At 46.9% G+C, this 18,751-nt stretch overlaps 1 protein-coding gene across 1 annotated transcript in view; it reads right to left on the bottom strand.

Moving 5' to 3' along the window:
• Positions 1-18,751, bottom strand: part of LOC309658851 (prolyl 4-hydroxylase subunit alpha-2-like) — a 126,089-nt gene that overhangs the window by 18,796 nt on the left and 88,542 nt on the right. The window lies entirely within an intron of this gene.

Here is an 18,751-nt window from a genome sequence, read left to right as displayed (position 1 = left end):
GCTGGATCCAATGCAGTCACAAGAAAAGTCTCAGCTAAGCCAAAGGAGAGTTCTAGAGCTGGGATGATCCCTCAGAGTTTTCCTAATTTGGGGTGAGGAGGTTAAGCCTTATTCCTTGATATTGATCAGTAATTAGATGTAGGCTGTCCCTGGAAGGGGGCATGACTTCAGGCATGGCAATGTTTTTCACCCAAGGAAATCCCCAAAGAGAGGGGATGTCTGCCAAGAGGTGCCTTCCAGCAGAACTCCTAAGCGGGGGGAATAAGCCTTTGACTCCTGAAGGGTGTTCTGGATAGCACACCATTACATCTACCACAGTCCACCCCTTGAACTGTTTGGATCCATTTCTTCATATAACCACTTCCCATAGGTTCTGTGAGCAGCTCCTCCAGGATTTTAGTGCTGTGTGTGCCGTTACATATTTAACAACTGGCTCTTAAAAAAGAAAAGGCCAAACCTTGATTTGAACATTTGTAAATTGTCATTGTGTAAATACTCCCACTAAGGCAGTTTGAAGTTTGTAATGGCTTGAAAACTGGTTGGCAAAAACTTAGCAATGGGCTCTCTCAAGCCAGGCTGAGTCACCAATGATTCTGATGTGCTTCTCTTCTTGAAGGAAGCTTAGAAGAGAAAGATTAGCGAGATGAACTACAGCCCCTGCTGTTGTAGTTGATCTCAGGGCCACAGTTAGCACTCATTTCCTCCTCTTCTATCTATCGCAGATTCCCTCAGTTAGCACTGAGCATATACTCATCTTGACAGCTTCCCCAGTGGCATAACCCAGTCCCTCATCCCTGAGGATCTAATTCCTGATCTGATTCGATTTTAGCCTGGGGTTTCTGCACTTGCCCCTTTACTGTCAAAACTGGGGGAAGGAGTACGAGAGAGGCACTCAAGTGGATCCCACTGTGTAGCACTGTGCAGCGGTACCCTTTCCTCCTCCTGAAGACCAGGCTTAGGTACACCTGCCAAGAGTACTTCTTTTCTGTTGGTCTCTGGAAAAATGGAGGCAAAATTCCCTGGCAACAGTTTTGGCTTATAGTTTAATGGGACTCTTGCTGTGGTCTCAGGTGGAAGTGTTCCTTACTGGGGAAGCAGGATCTCTAAACCTACAGAGTCCAGAGTTGCAGGGATGGAAAGCACAAATTTCCCAAGTGGGTCACTGGGTGATGGTAAAATGGGCCATTCCTGCTTCTGTCTCTTGGTTCTCAGACCTTTGTATTGTATCTATTGGGACTTGAATCCATATAAGGGTCTTTCACTCATAGTGAGAACTGTGTCTTGGAGGATGGCTTATCATCCTTGTAAAGTACCACTCCTAAGCTGGCGCTTCAACTATGCCTCCAACAAGCTGTTGCACAACACTCTATCGGGTCGGCAGCTCCTAGATGGTGCAGTATGTGATATGATCAGTGGTCTCTACAGTCATGGACTTACTCCTTCTTTGCCATAAAGTGGATCTCTTGGTTTGACATACTATATGAGATCCTATGCTAGTGGATCAAATACTCTGAAAGCCCTTGAATAGTGATTTGGCTAAGGCCCTGTAGATAGGAAAGGCAAACCCATTCCTGGAATGTGTATTTATTTTTGTCAAAAAGAATCACTTGCCCTTCCAGGGTTCTAGAGGGCCATGTAGTCAATTAGCAACCAAGTGGCCTGTTGATCTCTCTGACTCACGGTACTGTATCTGCAGCTCAAAGTTGGTCTTTGTTGCTGGCAGGCTAGACATTTGACAATGGCGACAGCTAAATCAACTGTGGTAAGAGCTCATGGTATCGGGTTTATGTATAGCCTGCATCCCTGTCCCCATGGCTACTCCATTCCTGTACCCACTGAGCCAGCACTGGGGTACAATGACAGAAGCTGGATGATATTAGCTGGTAGAGTCATTGTGTTTACCCGATTATTGTACCTCTTACATTGTGGTATGCTTCCTGGTAGGCATTAACGTGCAACATGAAGTTCTTCATACTTCACGCCACTAACGTCCCTCCATTGCATGCCTCTGTACTAGACTTCCTTGTCCCAGGTCTTCTAGTCTTTCTCATTCCAGGTCCCTGAGCAGCCAGCCAAGCCATTTGCCACTGCCCTTGAGTCCATATATATTTTAATTTCAGACAACCTTTCTACACAAAGTCAATGGCCAGGTATACCACCTGAAGCTCTAGCCCATCGGATTTTTTCTCAATATTGTCTTTCAAGGTCACCCCTGAGTGGAGCTGTAATATAGTAACTAACCATTTCTGGCTTGACTCACATACTGATCTATTTGTAAACCAAGTTTGGGCTTTTACCTCCTCCATCAGCTGGCCCTAGGGGATCACTCATGTATCCATAGGTGTGAGCCCGGGGAGAGGCTCTGGTGCCACAGAAGCAGACACATGAAGTCCTGGCTTTCTTGTTTGTGAAGCTTACTTGTACCCACCAATCCTGCTCATACTTGATTCCCAATGTACAACTTCCATTTTATGATGGGTTGTTGCTAGGCTTGCCTGACTTTCTCAGTCAGGCCCTCCAGATCCATCAGGGCTCAGGAGAATAACAGGAGCTGTTTTTCAAAAGGTGTATAATTCCTCAAGGAAAATGCTATGGCTTTGTTCCATAACCTCAGGGACACAATGTATTCTCCCACTACTGATATCTTTAAAAACCACAGGATCTGATGATTCATGTGGTCCAAATAGCAGGGTTACTTGTACTATAGCCTGAAAACACTGCAGAGCCCTTTCCTACCTGGGGCCCCACTCAAAGGTGGCAGGCCTTTGTGTTACTGCCAGGTATATGGGTCACAGTAATATTCCCAGGTGCGCAATAGGTTACATCCATAACCCTAAGAGGCCTACCAAACATGGTGCTTCCTTCTTCATGGTGAGAAGTACAACATGTAGTCATTTGTCCTATACTTCAGAGGAAATTTCCTGACACGCTCTAGACCACTGGATCCCTAAAAACTTTACTGATGTGGCAGGCTCTGAATCTTCACAGGAATCATCTTCTGGAGTACGTGTATCTTGTCATGGCCATCCATGTGTTAGTCACTTCTTGATCATCGTGTCTGATCAGCATAACATTATTATTTTTTAACATCTTTATTGGAGTATAACTGCTTTACAGTGTTGTGTTAGTTTCTGCTGTATAACAAAGTGAATCAGCTATATGCATACATATATCCCCATATCCCCTCCCTCTTGTGTCTCCCTCCCACTCTCCTTATCCCACCCCTCTAGGTGGTCACAAAGCACCAAGCTGATCTCCCTGTGCCATGCAGCTGCTTCCCACTAGCTATCTACTTTACATTTGGTAGTGTATATATGTTAATGCTACTCTCTCACTTCGTCCCAGCTTACCATTCCCCCTCCCCGTGTCCTCAAGTCCATTCTCTATGTCTGTGTCTTTATTCCTGTCCTGCCCCTATGTTCATCAGAACCATTTTTTTTTAGATTCCATACATATGTGTTAGCATAGTGTATCTGTTTTTCTCTTTCTGACTTACTTCATTCTGTATGACAGACTCTAGGTCCATCCACCTCACTACAAATAACTCAATTTCATTTCTCTTTATGGCTGAGTAATATTCCATTGTATATATAGCATAACATTATTGATAGAGTAGACCAGTGTGATGTTCTGCAGGAAGGAGCGATAACCTAACCCTGGAAATTGATACTGTTGTTTGTTCCAAGTAAATGCAAACTATTCCTAATAGGGGTAGAAAAGAATGGAGTCACCAGATCAGTGTCCACACACTGTATGCCTGAGGTCATGTTAATCTACTGCAGCAAAGATAGAACACCTGGCAGGCACAGTGGCTGCAACTGTGGCTACTATTTGCTGAATTGGTAGTAGCCCACTGCCATCTTCTAGGGTGTATCTGAGTTTTATTGGTAAATTAAAGAAGATACAATGGACTTCCTTTAGGTCTTTAATGGTGGCACTAATTTCTGCCATCACCTCTGGAATGTGATATTGTTTTTGATTTACTATTTTGGCTGGAATAGGGAGAAGTTTTTAAGGTTTCCACTTGGCTTTCCTCACTATGATAGCTCTTACCACATAGGCCAAGGACCCAATATAGAAGATTATGCTAGCCATGAAGTATGTTTATCTGATTATATCACCCGGTGAGTGTGTGGACCTAGAGGGACTGCTATGAGCAGGATTCAGACCAAGAATCTATTTATTATCTGAACTACATATGCCCCCAACTCTAACAAGAGGGTGCTATTTCAGGTCTCTAGAGAATAATTTCAACTCAAATCCTGTGTTTCATAGTCCTTGAAATGCTTGTGTATTCTTTCCCTGGTATCTACAGTTATCCAAATAAATGGCCACAGGTTCCCTTGGGGAAGGGCTAGGGAAATCATTATCATGCACACTTGCTGTGGTATTATGGGATCCTTCCTTCTGGAGATCTGGCTTCTTCTTCAATCAATGCATTCTGAGTCTGAAAACTGGTTCTGGTCTGGAAACTTAGCAAGGTACTTGTGATTGGGATGACTAGGCTCATCATCCTTGATTGATTTCTTTTGATTGTACAGAATGAGCAGTACTACTCTCAGTGAGCTCAGTTCTGTGACAATATCTCCTACTGTCAGTCCTGACCTATTGAGGACAACCACTGCTTTACTTCTTAGTGAGGCTGGTGCCTTTCTTTCCAGCACACTCTTTACTGTTTTGGTATCTTTGGGGCCCTTGGGTGGGTTTTCCAATCGTACTTAGTACCTCACTCCTGTACAACCACTTCCTCCACAGTCTGCCACAGCAATTCTAACATGCCTATCTCACTTATTTTTCCATGTTTCTAGGAACCATTCTAATGGTGTATTTGCATCATCTCCTGGGATCCCTGCCACAGTTTTAAATACTGCATCCTTGGACAGTGATCTCAAATCCATAAACTTTTATCCAAATTTGCTCTAAGCTTTTTATTATCTTTTCCTGAGAATCAGTTAAACTTAGCCATAGTTACCCAATTCCATTATCCTTGGAGTAACTAATTCCCCTGTGTTTCTCAAACAGCTGATAAATTGCACCAGCTAATGCACTCTCTTCCAACAGGAGTAGAAGTATTAACAGCTGCACTATTACCTTGTGCCAGAGACTGTCTGTGCTTCACAGACAACTGTGAAGGGGCGGGTCCTCACTGGCAGCCAGGGAGTACTCACTGCGCCTCAGCCTTCAGGTACCAGGGACACCCATCAGGCAATGAGCAGATTCAGCCCCATCTGGGTCAGGGAGCTGGGGAGTTGGGTATAGTTTCTTGGGCAGGTAGTCCCAGGGCAGTCTTTGAAGGGAGGAGGAGGAGTCATCTGCCAGGTGGCAAAGGGGTAGGAAAGAACATGCCTGTGACGGGATGCGTAAGAGAGAGCCTTTCTTCATGGCAGAAGTCCTGGTGAGAAGCATGGCAGGGATTAGCTAATACTAGGGTGGAGGCTGAAGCCAGACAGGAGAATTCTGGGCCCAGTAGCTCACAGTTAGTGCAGTTCCAAAATGGTGGAATTTCTCCCCAGAGAAGGGCATGCAGAAGTGTGTCTGGGCAATACCATGAGTCTGAGGTGCTGTTTAGGGGTAGTATATTAAGAAAAGATAGGGGCCCTAGTTGGAGGGTACAGGTCCTCATTTAGCCCTTAGATCAAAGTTTGAGACACTTATGTAGCCAAGGAGAGAGAGGACCAAGCCCCAAGTAACTTGCAAACCTAGAATGTAGGCAGAGGAGGAGGCAACTGCAGAAGAGCCGCTAGGGACTAAAAAGAGAGGAGGGAGGGAGCCAGGAGTGGTGGCATCATGGAGGCAGCGAAGACCAAGAGGTCAGCAAACTTCCCTGACCCTGGAGAGAGCAGGTCAGTGCAGGGTGAGGTGGCATCTACTGGCAGGGCCTTGGGGCAGCTGGGGTGAGGGGGCGATGGGGAATGAGGAGGTGATGTGAGTGGAAGAGGCCTAGATAGTTCAGGCCCTTGAGGCTGGGCTCTTTTAACAGGTTGGATGTTGAGCAGGATTCAGGTAGAGCAGCCCTCAGCCTGTGGGTCACCCCAGCTTCCTTTCTCAAGCTTCCCCCAGAGCCTTGCTGGAGCAGGATGGACAGGAACTGCACTCAGGTCCAGGTGCCAGCTCATCCCTGGGTTTCCCCAGGAGGCGGGTCCAACTGGTCCACCTGTCCATTCCAAGCTCTTCTTAGGCAGGGCTATATCCAGCAGTTTTGAGGGCCTTCCAGTGAGATACAGTGCTTCTGTCCCACGGAACCTACAGGGAAAGCCCAGTTCTGGCCCCCACCCCTTGACTAAGGCCTCCAGAATCTGGGCCAGAGGTCAGGGTGGAGCAAGCCACTGAGTCAGGACAGCGGTTTTCTGTCCACACATTCCCCTACCATCTGCACCCCAGAAGATGACTCTGTAGGAGTGGGGAGCTGAAGTCCATAGAGTCACTGGAATGAGTTACATCATTTCTTTAAGGCTCACCACAATCATGTGAGACCATGACACCCCTCTTTCACAGATGGCGTAACTGAAGCTGAAAGCAGAGAAATAGTTTGTTGAGAGCTGTAAAGCCCCAGAGTAGCAAAGACGAGACTTGGACCCTAGTCTCCGAGACTCCTTCAGGTGTTCTTCCATTACCCTCTCTGCCACTCAGCATGAACCAGTCAGGATAAGATACTGAGAGGGATGGCAGGTCTTGGCTACGTAGCATCAGGATGCCAGCTGGACCTGGGTCCTCTAAGTGTCTGCCCCCTGCCTGCTTCAGGACCCTCAGCGTGAGCGTTATGGCCCATCTAGCACCCCGAGCTCCCACTTATACCTCACATCTCAGCCTTCCACAGCCTCACTCCTCCTTGAGCCTTCAGCCCCCAGTACCCACCGAGAACTTCCTCCTAGATGACCCAGACTCTTCACAACCACCAGTGTGGTGGAACCATTTTACCAACAGAGAAACTAAAACACAGAGGAGCCCATGGAGCCAGGGAAGTTGAGAGCACATGGGTCCAACACCTGCCCTAGGGCAGGCCCCCAAGTGTCCATGAATGGCAGATATGAGGGATAGCAGCCTTGTATCTCAGCCACCTCAGTAAGACAAGGGTGAGGCACCTGGGGCAGCCCCAGCTCCAGGGCCTTCAGAGGGGATCTCCTCTCCTTGTTCCCCACAGGAAATGTGTGGTGCTGGCCGGCCAGCCGCAGAGGCCTGGGCATCCCCACGGAGCAGCCTTACCTCTCTGCTCTCTGGCCCTCTCCCCACCTTTATCACACTGGCAGTCACGCTTCTTATCTCAGAGCCTGGCTTCCTGCTGCTTTTAAAGAGACATGTGGCCTACCACTGGCTGACTGCCACCCTGCTAAGAGGTCCTTGCCTCATCTCCTGGAGTCATAGCAGGCTCGTGCCTTGCTCGCCACCAAGGACAGGCTCTCTCCTCTCCACTCAGCACCCAGGTCACTCTAAGGACTATCAAACAACCTAGTGACTGGAATGTGAGTTCTTCTGAAGGATGGATAGAATGATGAATGGACTGATTGATTCATTCAACAAATAAATACTTATTGAGTACCTACCTGCTGCATATGCACTGTCCTGGGCATTGGGGACAAGTGGGAAATAAGACAGATTGTCTGCTCTCTTGGTACTTACATTCTGGTGGGGGAGATAGTATAGCAGTAAACAAAAGAATTCCCCAGATAATGTCAGAGATAAGAGCAACGAAGATAATAAAAGAGATGATGGCATGGAATCTTTGGAGTGATCAATGGGAGCCTTTCTGAGGAGACATTTGGCTGAGACCTGACAAAAAGGAGCTGGATTTACATTTTTAAAGGATCACTCATGCTACTGTACTGGCCAAAAGCATTGGAAGGGGGATCAGTGAGGAGGTTGCCAGAGATGATGAACTGATCTGGACAGTGGGGGTAACAAGGGGGAAGACGGGTCAGGAAAGGGGTCACAGGGAATAGGGAACAGAAGACAGAGCACAGGAGGGAGGCAGGGTGCAGTGCTCAGTGGCTTGGTCTGGCAGGTGGATACCACTTGCCTCAACTTTCCCGCCCTCTGCTCCTCAACTGGCCTGGCCTCTTGGAGGCCTCTGCTGAATGCCCTTGGACAGAGCCAGAGTATCCAGAAGGAGGTGGGGACAGATTGTGAGGGCATGTGGGGCCTGACCCAGCAGGCTCTGTCCTCACTCTCAGGGCACCCTGATTCTGGTCATATGAGAAATTGGACTTGAAATGTAGCAAGTACCCTTCTTCCTGATGTTCCTGTACCTCAAACTGCTGGAACTTTCAAGCATGGATGTCACAGCTGCTGCCTATTGACTGCCCGCCACTCAGCACTTTGGCCACGATCCAGGCTGACACCCAGAGAGTGATGCCCACTGAAGCTCTAGCATGTTGGTCATCAGGCATCTCAGCTGGCATCCTCCCCATCTGGAGCAGCTTCTGACCTCCTGGCCATGGGAGAGCAGAGAGGAGTGTAAGACAGAGGTTAGCAACACAGGGCCAGGGGAGGATGGCTGCCAGAGGAAGAATAGTCAGCGGTCAGCAGAGGCTTGTTGCTTACTACCTGCTCACACTGTTGCTCACCACCAAGGAGAGGATATCTACTCAGCATCCAAGTGCCAAAGATCCCAAAGCAGGAGGGCTGGGGTGTCGAGATGAAGGGGGCAGAAACAGAGACAGCTGCAGCATAAATGGCAATCAGGTTTGAGGCAGAGGCCCCATGGGGGCATTCAGTGTTGGGGCAAAAGTGGTCACTGAAGTCACTCCCATCAGCACACCTCAGTGCGGGGCAGGCACGGGGAGGCGGAGGTCGGGTATCTGTGACCCGTTCAGTGATATTCCCCCTCACCAGTTTGGCACTCTGCAGTGGGATTCCAAAGGTCAGAGAGTATGAGAATTGAGTCATTTTCAGGAACTGGACTACTCTGGACTCTAAGAATGAGCTTAGGGAAACACTGTTGGATATGGGCTTCCAATCTAGAGGACCCCAAGTCTCCAAAGGCAGGTACTCAAACACTCTGCTTCTGCACTATTTGATAGCTTTCTTGAGAAACCATATGGGAACTTAGCCTGTCCCTTGAACTATTTTACAGGCCAAAGAAGCCTGTATATTGGGGATTCACTTGCCAACACCAAGTGGCAACACTGGCAGGTGCCCACAAACCAAATATCCAGAATTTAAAGAGAATAAGAATAAGATCATTGTTCTCATATATGCCAGTCCTATCAGTGGCCCTCAAATAGAACTTCTGGACGTGAAGATTTTGTTATTCTGAAGCTGTCAAAGATGTTTCATATGTACCTGGAGCCCTCACATTATCAACCAGTGTACAGTTGTTCATACATTTCTGCCTGGAGCAAAGGCTCTTTCCAAGTGTGTAGGTGAGTGAGAGTGAGCACGGATCTGGGTCTGGGCAGTCACCAACCTCAATGGAAGAGGGAAGTTTGGGCACTTCTGGGGAAGGTTATCTCTCTTCCTAAGCTGTCGCCATCTCATGTGCCCTTGCTTGGCCAGTCCCACTGCGTTACAGCAGGGTCAGGCTGTCCCTCAGATGAAGCAAATGTCACCACTGAAAACACCTCATGAGAAAGCCTATCCATCACATGGGTACCACACAAATCTTACTTGAACATTTCACAAACTTCTTAAAAATTACTCTATTGTCTTAATAATGATATAAATTTATTGTTAAAAATCCAAACAAGGGGGCTTCCCCGGTGGCACAGTGGTTAAGAATCTGCCTGCCAATGCAGGGGACATGGGTTCAAGCCCTGGTCCAGGAAGATCCCAAATGCCGTGGAGCAACTAAAGCCCGTACGCCACAACTACTGAGCCTGTGCTCCAGAGCCTGTGAACCACAACTCCTGAAGCCTGGGCACCTAGAGCCCATGCTCTGCAACAAGAGAAGCCACCGCAATGAGAAGCCCGCGCACCGCAGCGAAGAGTAGCCCCTGCTCACCGCAACTAGAGGAAGCCCGCGCACAGCAACAAAGACCCAACGCAGCCAAAAAAAAAAAAAAAATACTGTCACACACACACACACAAAAATCCAAACAAGTAAAGCAAAAAGCATCCCATATCCAGAGATGGCTCTTTGATTAACATCCTTCAACTTCTCTTTCCTTATTCATAGAGTCAAGTACACATTCATACCCTTTGTGAAAAAAATGTCTTACAATACATGTTATAACCTTTTTGTTTTGTTCATTCAGCAACTGCAATGTGCCACATGCCAGCAACTTTATTCAGAGACAAATGATTCAAAGAGCTAAGAGAAAGCTGTGACCTAATGTTATGTCAGCTAACTCTCTTTTGATAATAAAAAGTGTAGCTTCTGGAGAAACTGCTTCCCTTAATCTCTGCTCACTGTGATGAGAAGGTCTTGCCTCTTGCTCAGCTGACACCTGCAGAGTGACTGACATGGAAATGATGAGCACACAGATGAGAGGCTGCCAGGGCACCAAGGTGCCACTGATGCAGAAGCTCATCATCACGTTGGTGTGTCAACATTGCCAAGAAACCTTTGACAAATTGAAAGACCCTGTTAGCAACAGTGAAAGTTTTCTGAAGGGTGAGAAAACCACTGGGGAGGAGACTGTTTTGACATCTGCTCATTATTTCTACAGAAAGGCAATTAGTCAAATTGCCTTAGAGGACCCCTAATTGCTCATGCTTCACCCACCTGTATGAGAAAGGAAAAGGGAAAGTGACATTTACTGAGAGTTAGCTATGTGTGAGTGCTAAGAACTTTCACATATTATTTTATTTAATCCTCACTACAGCCCTGTGAAGTGGACAACATTATCCCACTTTACATGTTTGAAACTGAACTCCTGATCTTCCCCTTCAAACCTGCCCTACTGTAGCGTTCCTTATCTCAGGCAATGTCAAGTCCTTCTTTCCACCTGCCCAGAGTAAAACCCTTGGAGTCAACATTGACTCTGCTCTCTCTCTTATATTCTACATCTAATCCATCAGCAAATCCTGATGGCTCTCCTTTCAAAATACATTGAGAGTCCAACATTTCTTACCATCTCCACTGCACCCAAGATGGTTCAAGCCACTATTATCTTCTGCCTAAAATATACCTCAGTAAACGCCTGGCTAATTTCCCTGCTTCTACCTGTGCTCTGCTTTATAGTCTATTCTCAACTCAGCAGCCAGAGTGATCATGTTACAATCTAGGTTAGATTGTGGGACTCTTCAAAACTCTCCAGTGGCTCTGCGTTTTATCAGAGCAAAAGCCAAAGTTCCCACAATGGCCTACAAAGCCCAACGTCATCTGCCCCTTCATCTTTCCATTACCTCTCTGACTCTTCCCCAGTGCCCCACCCCCTCACTCATGCTGCTCCTGCCCTGCCAGCTCCCTTGCTGTTCCTTGAACACAACAGCCTCAGGGCCTTTGCACTGGTTCTTCTCTCTGTCTGGAATAGCCAAACTCCTTCAACCACTTTCAAGTCTTTGCTCAGATGTTATTTTCTCAAAGATGTTATTTTCTCAAAGAGATCTGCCCTGCCCACCCTATTTGAGACTGCAGCCCCTTCTACCAGCACTCCCAGCACCCCAAATCCCCCTTATCTTGCTCTATTTTTTTTTTTTCCTGTAGCACTTATCACCTTCTAACATGTTATCAAGCTTGTTGTTTATTTTCTGCCTCTCACGCTATGATACACATTTCTAAAGGCAGGAATACTTCTCTGTTTCCTCTATTGATGACTCCCAAGTACCTAAACGAGTACCTGGTACACAGAAGATGCTCAAGCAATATATGCTGAATGAATGAATGATGAACCGGGGCAAAATGAAGAATTAGTAAACTGCCTAAGGTCTGGCAACTAGTAGGTGGCTGAGTTAGGAGTTGGAGCCAGGTCCCTTGGACTCTAAAAGTCAGGCTTTTTCTACCAAATGTCTCTCAGAAAGGAGGAGGTAAAGGATCCAAAAGCAAACTGACTATAGGACTTTTGCTTATAGGACAATCTGGGGACTTTTTTGGGGTTGGTGCCCATTCAGAGCTGGGCCCACCTCCAGCTGTAACTGTACCCTCGCCTAGATTCAACACACAATGGCCAGCCTGAGCAGTGGCCCTGAGTCACCCCAAAAGGCATCAGTTGATTAAGGTGGAATATGAGAAACACTGTGAAAAGGATGTCTGTGAAAGGTTAGAGTAATGTCTGGGGCTGGCCCACCTGTGTATTTAAAAGAGTCACTTCCTTATGAACTTGGACTCCTGTTTTTCTGAGGGCAGAGTGACCACCTCACTTCTACCCACTTGTCCTCTCGATTTGTTGTCTGTAGTTTGTACGTGAACCACCATTTGCCTGACAGGCCTCCCTCTAAACCTGCCCAGGATGTGGCAGCTTGTTTGCTGCTCCCACTTCCCATGTATAGCAAGCCATCCTCTTCCTGAATTCTCTCCCCCAAGAAGACTGTACACTCTAAGAAGGCAGTCCAAAGCTTGGAGGCTAAGTTATTTCTCGGTCCCCTCCTCTAACCTACATCAGCACCAGGAGCCTGGGTAAGGTGGGTAGATGGGTTGTGTCACTTCACAGGCATGTAAAAGGGCCTTGGAGGCTTCCAAACATCTGGGACACTGGGCCAATCCTTGGTCCCAGCAGAACTGAGGCAGCAGCCAAGACTTCCAAAAAAGAAGGGTACTTTCAAACAAGCAAGCAAGCAAACAAACCAACAAACAAATTACTTTTGCCACATTAAGACTATTTCTGATAGAAATAAGACCAGGAAAAGCCTAGTTCCTCCAGCCGCATCCCACTCTGCCTGCCTCAAAGGCAGCAACTCCTGCTTCCCTGTGTTCCTATCCACCACACACGTCCCGACTGAGAGATCATCACAGAGGACAAGCTGGAGCCAGCTGTAAGCTCGAGGAGGAGAGGCCTGCCTAGAGGCCAGAGGGGACCCCCACTCCACCCCTTTCTACTTGGAAAATGCCACCAGCTGGCAACCGAGATGCAAGACTATCCCCATGGCTTTGGGGGCAAGGTTCAGGGGCCAGCTCTCCTCAGCCCTCAGCCTGGCAGTGCTCCACCAACTCCAGGAGCAGAAATGCCCCTCAGAGGCACATGGCGGAGTCCAGGAGCTGTGATGAGGCAACCCAGTAGTTTCGAAGAAGGGGCTGAGTAGGCAAAACCCCCACAGAGGGGTAGCCTTCGCCTAATTCTGTCTCCCTGAGTGAGGTCCACCCTGGGGATCCAAGTGTGAACACCACACAGCCCCATCTTTCTAATGGGCAAGGAGCTCTGAACACTATAGTTTCCTGAAAGTGTTTTATGAAAGCCTCCATTAATGTATTCCTTGGCTTAAGACTTTCTCTTTTCTTAAAATGAAAATGCCCCAGAAAGGTCATAGATTGGGCCCTCACAGTTACTGATACCACAGAGTACAAGGGTCTTCCTCTGAGTGGATTTTCTGGGATCTACTCCCTACCCACATCCCTTCATTGAGATCGTAAAGGATTTCTTGCCCAAACTAAATCTCCTGAGGAGGACAAAATGTTCAAGAAGTTGGCTGTGCAGAAGCTCCACAAACAAGGCACACAGACGGTCCAACCTCAGTGCTCAAGGCCTCCAGGGCTCCTGGCCTGCTGCTGAGGCCTAACCTGAGGAGGCAGGGCTGCCACACTGGAGCGCCATCCCTGTCAGCCTCTCACAGAGGAGCAGGAGCCAGGAGCGGGGGCAAGGATTATCTTGGTGACTAATAAGCTAATTGTGGAAAATTACAACTTCCTGAGCTTGGTCTATCAGAGGTGGCCACAAAACTCTTTATGATGTGGCCAAAAATTCCTCCTGCCACCACAGCCCTTGAAAATAGGTCAAAGACACCTTCTATGGAACTCTCAAAGCAGGCCTTAGCTCATACCATCAAACTGTGTCAATACGCTGCAAACACTGGAGCTTTTGTGAGAATACTCTCATCATCTCTAGGTCTGAGCCCAGCCCTGGCTCTGGGCTGGTCGTCAGTCCTGCCCTCCTTGATCCTCCTCAGGGGACTGACTGACTATGGAGGCCAAAGAGAAGGCTTCCTGCTCTTTGCCCCCAGAAAGCCTGTCTACAGGCCTCTCTGGGGCAAGAGTGTCTCCTCTTGTGTACCAACCAAGGCCTAAAGGCCTGGCCCCATCTCCCAGGCTACACCTCACACAAAAGCAGGGCAAGGGGTAGATTAGGCACTGGCAGAGACTTTAATTATGCTTCCTTCAGCTTTCGAGAGGCCCCAGGTTTGTGGCAGGGGCTCATGGCTGGCTGCTGCCTGGATCAGACATGCAGCGCTCCCTCCTTGAATGCTGGGCATCCCATTGGCAGTATGGTGCAAGGGTCAGCACATAACCTGGCTCTGATGCCACCCACACTAACTGTGTAACCCTGGGCCATCTCTCTTAGCACAGTGAAGCCCGTCTTCTTTTAGAATGGGGGCAGCATTCTCTGCTACAGGGGTTGCTGTGGAAGCCCTAGGGTACACGACAGCAGATGAAAATGGGCTTTGTAGACCCTTGTGGAGGTAAGCATACAGCCCCTGTCTCCTATTTCCTGTGTTCAGGCCTTGGCAGAGACGGAAACCATTCAGCTCTGAGGGTGCCAACCAGTGGGGCTTTAGCTCTAAGAAGACAGGACTCTCTGAAAGTTCTGTGCCTATTCTTCTGCTTTTGTGTCTGTTGCTACTAGCAGGAGTCCCAACCTCCAGGTCTGAAGCAGTGATGGAATCTCTAGTGTAGCTTTCATGGGTCCGAGTGTCCTCCCTTCTAGGAAGCTCGAGAAAGTGCTGACCTGGAGAAGATGCCCCACTACATGCCTGCCATCCAAGATGACACTTCTCTTGGCCCAAAAGCCTCATCTCATCACTGGCCCATGCCTCAGCCTGGATGGGAGTCTTGTCCTGACAGGACCCTCAGAGCCTCCAGGCAGTTCTTGCCAGGGATAAAAGGCCCTGTGTCAGCCTGGCCTAGAGCCAGCCTATGCTGAGTCTGCCTTGAGGTCAAGGCCAAAAACAATGACTCAGGCAGGCTGGAATCCAGGGAAAACCAGCCCTGGCTTTCCACCCAAGAGTGCTGACCAGCTGGGCATGAGCTCACGCAGCTAGACAATGACAATGACAGTGGGAAACTGCCAGCCCCTCGTAGATGAGAGGAGCTGGAGGCTGAGCCTTGAGCCTGAAACCACCCCTGAAACATTCTTTGAAAACCCCATATCAACTCATCTAAAATTAGCTTTCAGCATCTAAATCACTTCCTGTTACAGAAACCACAGTTCTGATGCTTCAGTCATCACCCTGACTGCCTCTAGGGGGTGGGGCAGGTGAAATAAGGGTACTGTACACAGAAAACTATGACAATCCAAAAGAGATACAGCAGTCAGGAACCCCTCTCCCTCTACTGCAGAAACGATGGCTAAGCAGGGCCCATGAGGCTGCAGGAACCAGGACCAGCATGAGCATGCATGTGCACCCATGCACACAGGTACATACCCCCCATATGTCTTGTATACACAGGCCAGAGCCTTCATTATTGCTACGGACAGACTACTACATGCATAGCCCAAGCATATCTCCATCATGCCCCTTCTAAGCATGGGACTCTCCAACAGAGGAAGGCGGGTGTCTGGCTTGCTTTAAGCATCTGCAGCCTTGTCTCCTCTTCTCTTGTAGCCCTGGGTACTTTATGCCTAATAGGCTGCGAGCAAGGTTGGCCTAGTGCTCAGGGCTTGGCCTTCACTCACTGCTTCAGCCAATTCTTTGTATACTAGGACCACCAGGAAGCATCCTTAATAAGACCAAGGATTATACCAGAAATCTATAGCAAATATATTTTAATAGTGAAACATTAGAAGAAATTCCATTAAAGTCAGGAACAAGACAACAATACCTGATACCCATGCTACTATGCAATACTGTATTGAAGTCCTAGCCAGTGCATTAAGATAAGAAAAACACGTATGAGGATTAAAAAAACAACAGATAAACTTGTTATTTTAAAATAAATGATGATGATTATTATCACTGCTTGCTTTATATTAAATGTTTTATGTATCTCATTTAACTCTTAATCCTAACAACCACCTTATGAGGTAGGTATTAGTATAGAAGCCATTTTTACAGATGAGGAAACTAACAGATGCTGAGGTACTTGGCTGGTAAACGGCAGAGCCAGAATTTAAACCCAGAAAGTCTGACTTCAGACTCTGTACTCTCAATTGCTATACTATATTACCTCTTGATGATGTGAGACTTTACACAGAAAGCCCAGGAGTTGAACAATGTGGCCAGATATAAGATCAATAAACAAAAAATTAGCAGCTTTCCCAAATACCACAAAAGTGAGTTCTCCTCCAATTAGTCTATAAATTCCATCCTAATTCTATTAAAATCAAAATCCCTACATAAAGTCTCATGGATCCTGACAGATTGATTCTAAAATTCACAAGGGAGAATATTTGAGATCATTCTGTAGAAGAACTATGGTGGAAGATTTGCAGTATATAATTTCAAAATATGTCATAAAGCAAAAGGAATTAAGACTGTGTGGTACCGGTACCTAAATGAATAAACAAATCAGTAACTCAGAATTAAGGGTCCAGAAAACAGACCCACATATTTATGGGATTTATGGAGACAAGATGAAGTCTAGATTCAGAGATGAGTGATAATACTGACTTGGACCCTCTTTAAGGCTGGTTTTATTTTGGTTAACTCCTGAAGTAGTTACTAATTAGTAGTACAAAGGATATTAGTGAGATGAGGATGCATGTGGAGGTTTCTTGTTTTCTCACAAAAGCAACCCCCAAGTTCATGGTCTTGGCAGACTGCAGAGAATGACATATCCACCAGGTCAGAAGAGCCCAGAAGAGCACTTACTGCCTTTTGCAATCCCTCCAGCTCATACTACCAAATAAAGCAATAATTCTGCTCTTCAGTAAGCCACATCACAGAGTCCTAATATGTATACTCTAGGCCTTGAAAATTCCTGTTGCCAGTTTTTTGGGCAACCTATCCTTACCTAGCTATAGAGTCTTGGAGTTTTCTTTTAAATTAATTAATTAATTACTTTTTGGCTGCGCTGGGTCTTTGTTGCTGTGTGCGGGCTTTCTCTAGTTGCGGCGAGCGGGGGCTACTCTTCGTTGCAGTGTGTGGGCTTCTCACTGTGGTGGCTTCTCTTGTTGTGGAGTATGGTCTCTAGGTGTGCGGGCTTCAGTAGCTGTGGCACACGTGCTCAGTAGTTGTGGCACACAGGCCCAGTTGCTCCACGGCATGTGGGATCTTCCCGGACCAGGGCTCAAACCCGTGTCCCCTGCATTGGCAGGTGGATTCTTAACCACTGCACCACCAGGGAAGTCCCAAGTCTTGGAGCTTTCTGTTCATGTATACTCTTGGTCTTTCAGTAAGCAAACCTGAGTCTACCACAAGTGGTCTTTCATGTAAGTGTGAAACAGATGAATCTTTCAATGAACAGTATGGAGACAACTGTGACTAAATAGGTTAGAAATACTTCTAGTTTTAAGTAAAACTTAACTCGAACTGGCTTAAATAATAAAGAAAATGTACTGGCTCATGTAAAAGAAATGTCCAGAGGTAGGCTGGACTTCAGAACAGGATTGGTCCAGCAGATCAATGATGTCATCAAGAACCTGATTTCTCTTCTTTGTCTTCTACTGTATTGGTTCATCCTAAGATTAGCTTCCCTTGTGGGAGTAAGATAATTGTCAGTGGCAACTGAGCCAATACAGAAGAAAAGCCTCTTTCTCAGAAGCTCCCAGCAAATATTATTTCGTGTATCTTGGCGCCCAAAGGGTCATTAACCCACCTGAACCATTCATGCCCGGTAGCCAGGGGGATGGGATGCACTGATTGCCTTACGCCACTTTAAGAGGTGAGGGTGAGATCAATCCCACACAAACTAAGAGGTGAAGGTGAGATCAATCCCACACAAACTACATATCTGGGAAATTCAAAATGCCGTTAGCAAGGGAGGAGGGCAGGATAAGTACTGGGAAGACAATCAACAAAGCTTCTACAAAATTATCACCTACGAGGAAAAATTAAGCTATTGATAGAGTCCTCCTCATACTATTCACAGAATAAATTCAGAGATATTAAAGACCTAAATATAAAGAATAGACATAGGAGAAAAATATATAATAATATGTTTATGACCTTGAGGGGAGAAGAAGCCTTTTTAAATAAGACCACACAAAATATCAAGTCCCTTTAAAAATCGATCATCTTACTCCATCAAAATCAAATACTTTAGTATAATAAAAGATACTATAAAATGAAAGACAAGTGAAACACTGAGAGGAAACATTTGTAACACTTATAATAGACAAAGAATTAATATCTAGAGTATAAGAGGAGTATCAAAAAGTTAACAAGTAAAATCTTAACTCTGGGCTTCCCTGGTGGCACAGTGGTTAAGAATCTGCCTGCCCATACAGGGGACACGGGTTTGAGCCCTGGTCCAGGAAGATCCCACATGCCACAGAGCAGCTGAGCCCATGCGCCACAACTACTGAGCCTGTGCTCTAGAACCCGCGAGCCACAACTACTGAAGCCTGTGCACCTAGAGCCCGTGCTCCGCAACAAGAGAAGCCACCGCAATGAGAAGCCCACACACCGCAACTAGAGAAAGCCTGCGCGCAGCAACGAAGAACCAACACAGCCAAAAATAAAATAAATTTATTAAAAAAAATCTTAATAGGAAAAGGATATGAACAGGTAACTAAGAGAAGACGAAACAGAAATGCCCACTAAATATATAAAGAGATGTTTAGCA

Source organism: Balaenoptera physalus, assembly GCF_965194825.1.
Source record: "Balaenoptera physalus genome assembly, chromosome: 3".
Taxonomy (NCBI): Eukaryota; Metazoa; Chordata; class Mammalia; order Artiodactyla; family Balaenopteridae; genus Balaenoptera; species Balaenoptera physalus.
Note: the sequence above shows the minus strand (reverse complement) of the source record. Positions and strands in the feature narration are given on the sequence as shown.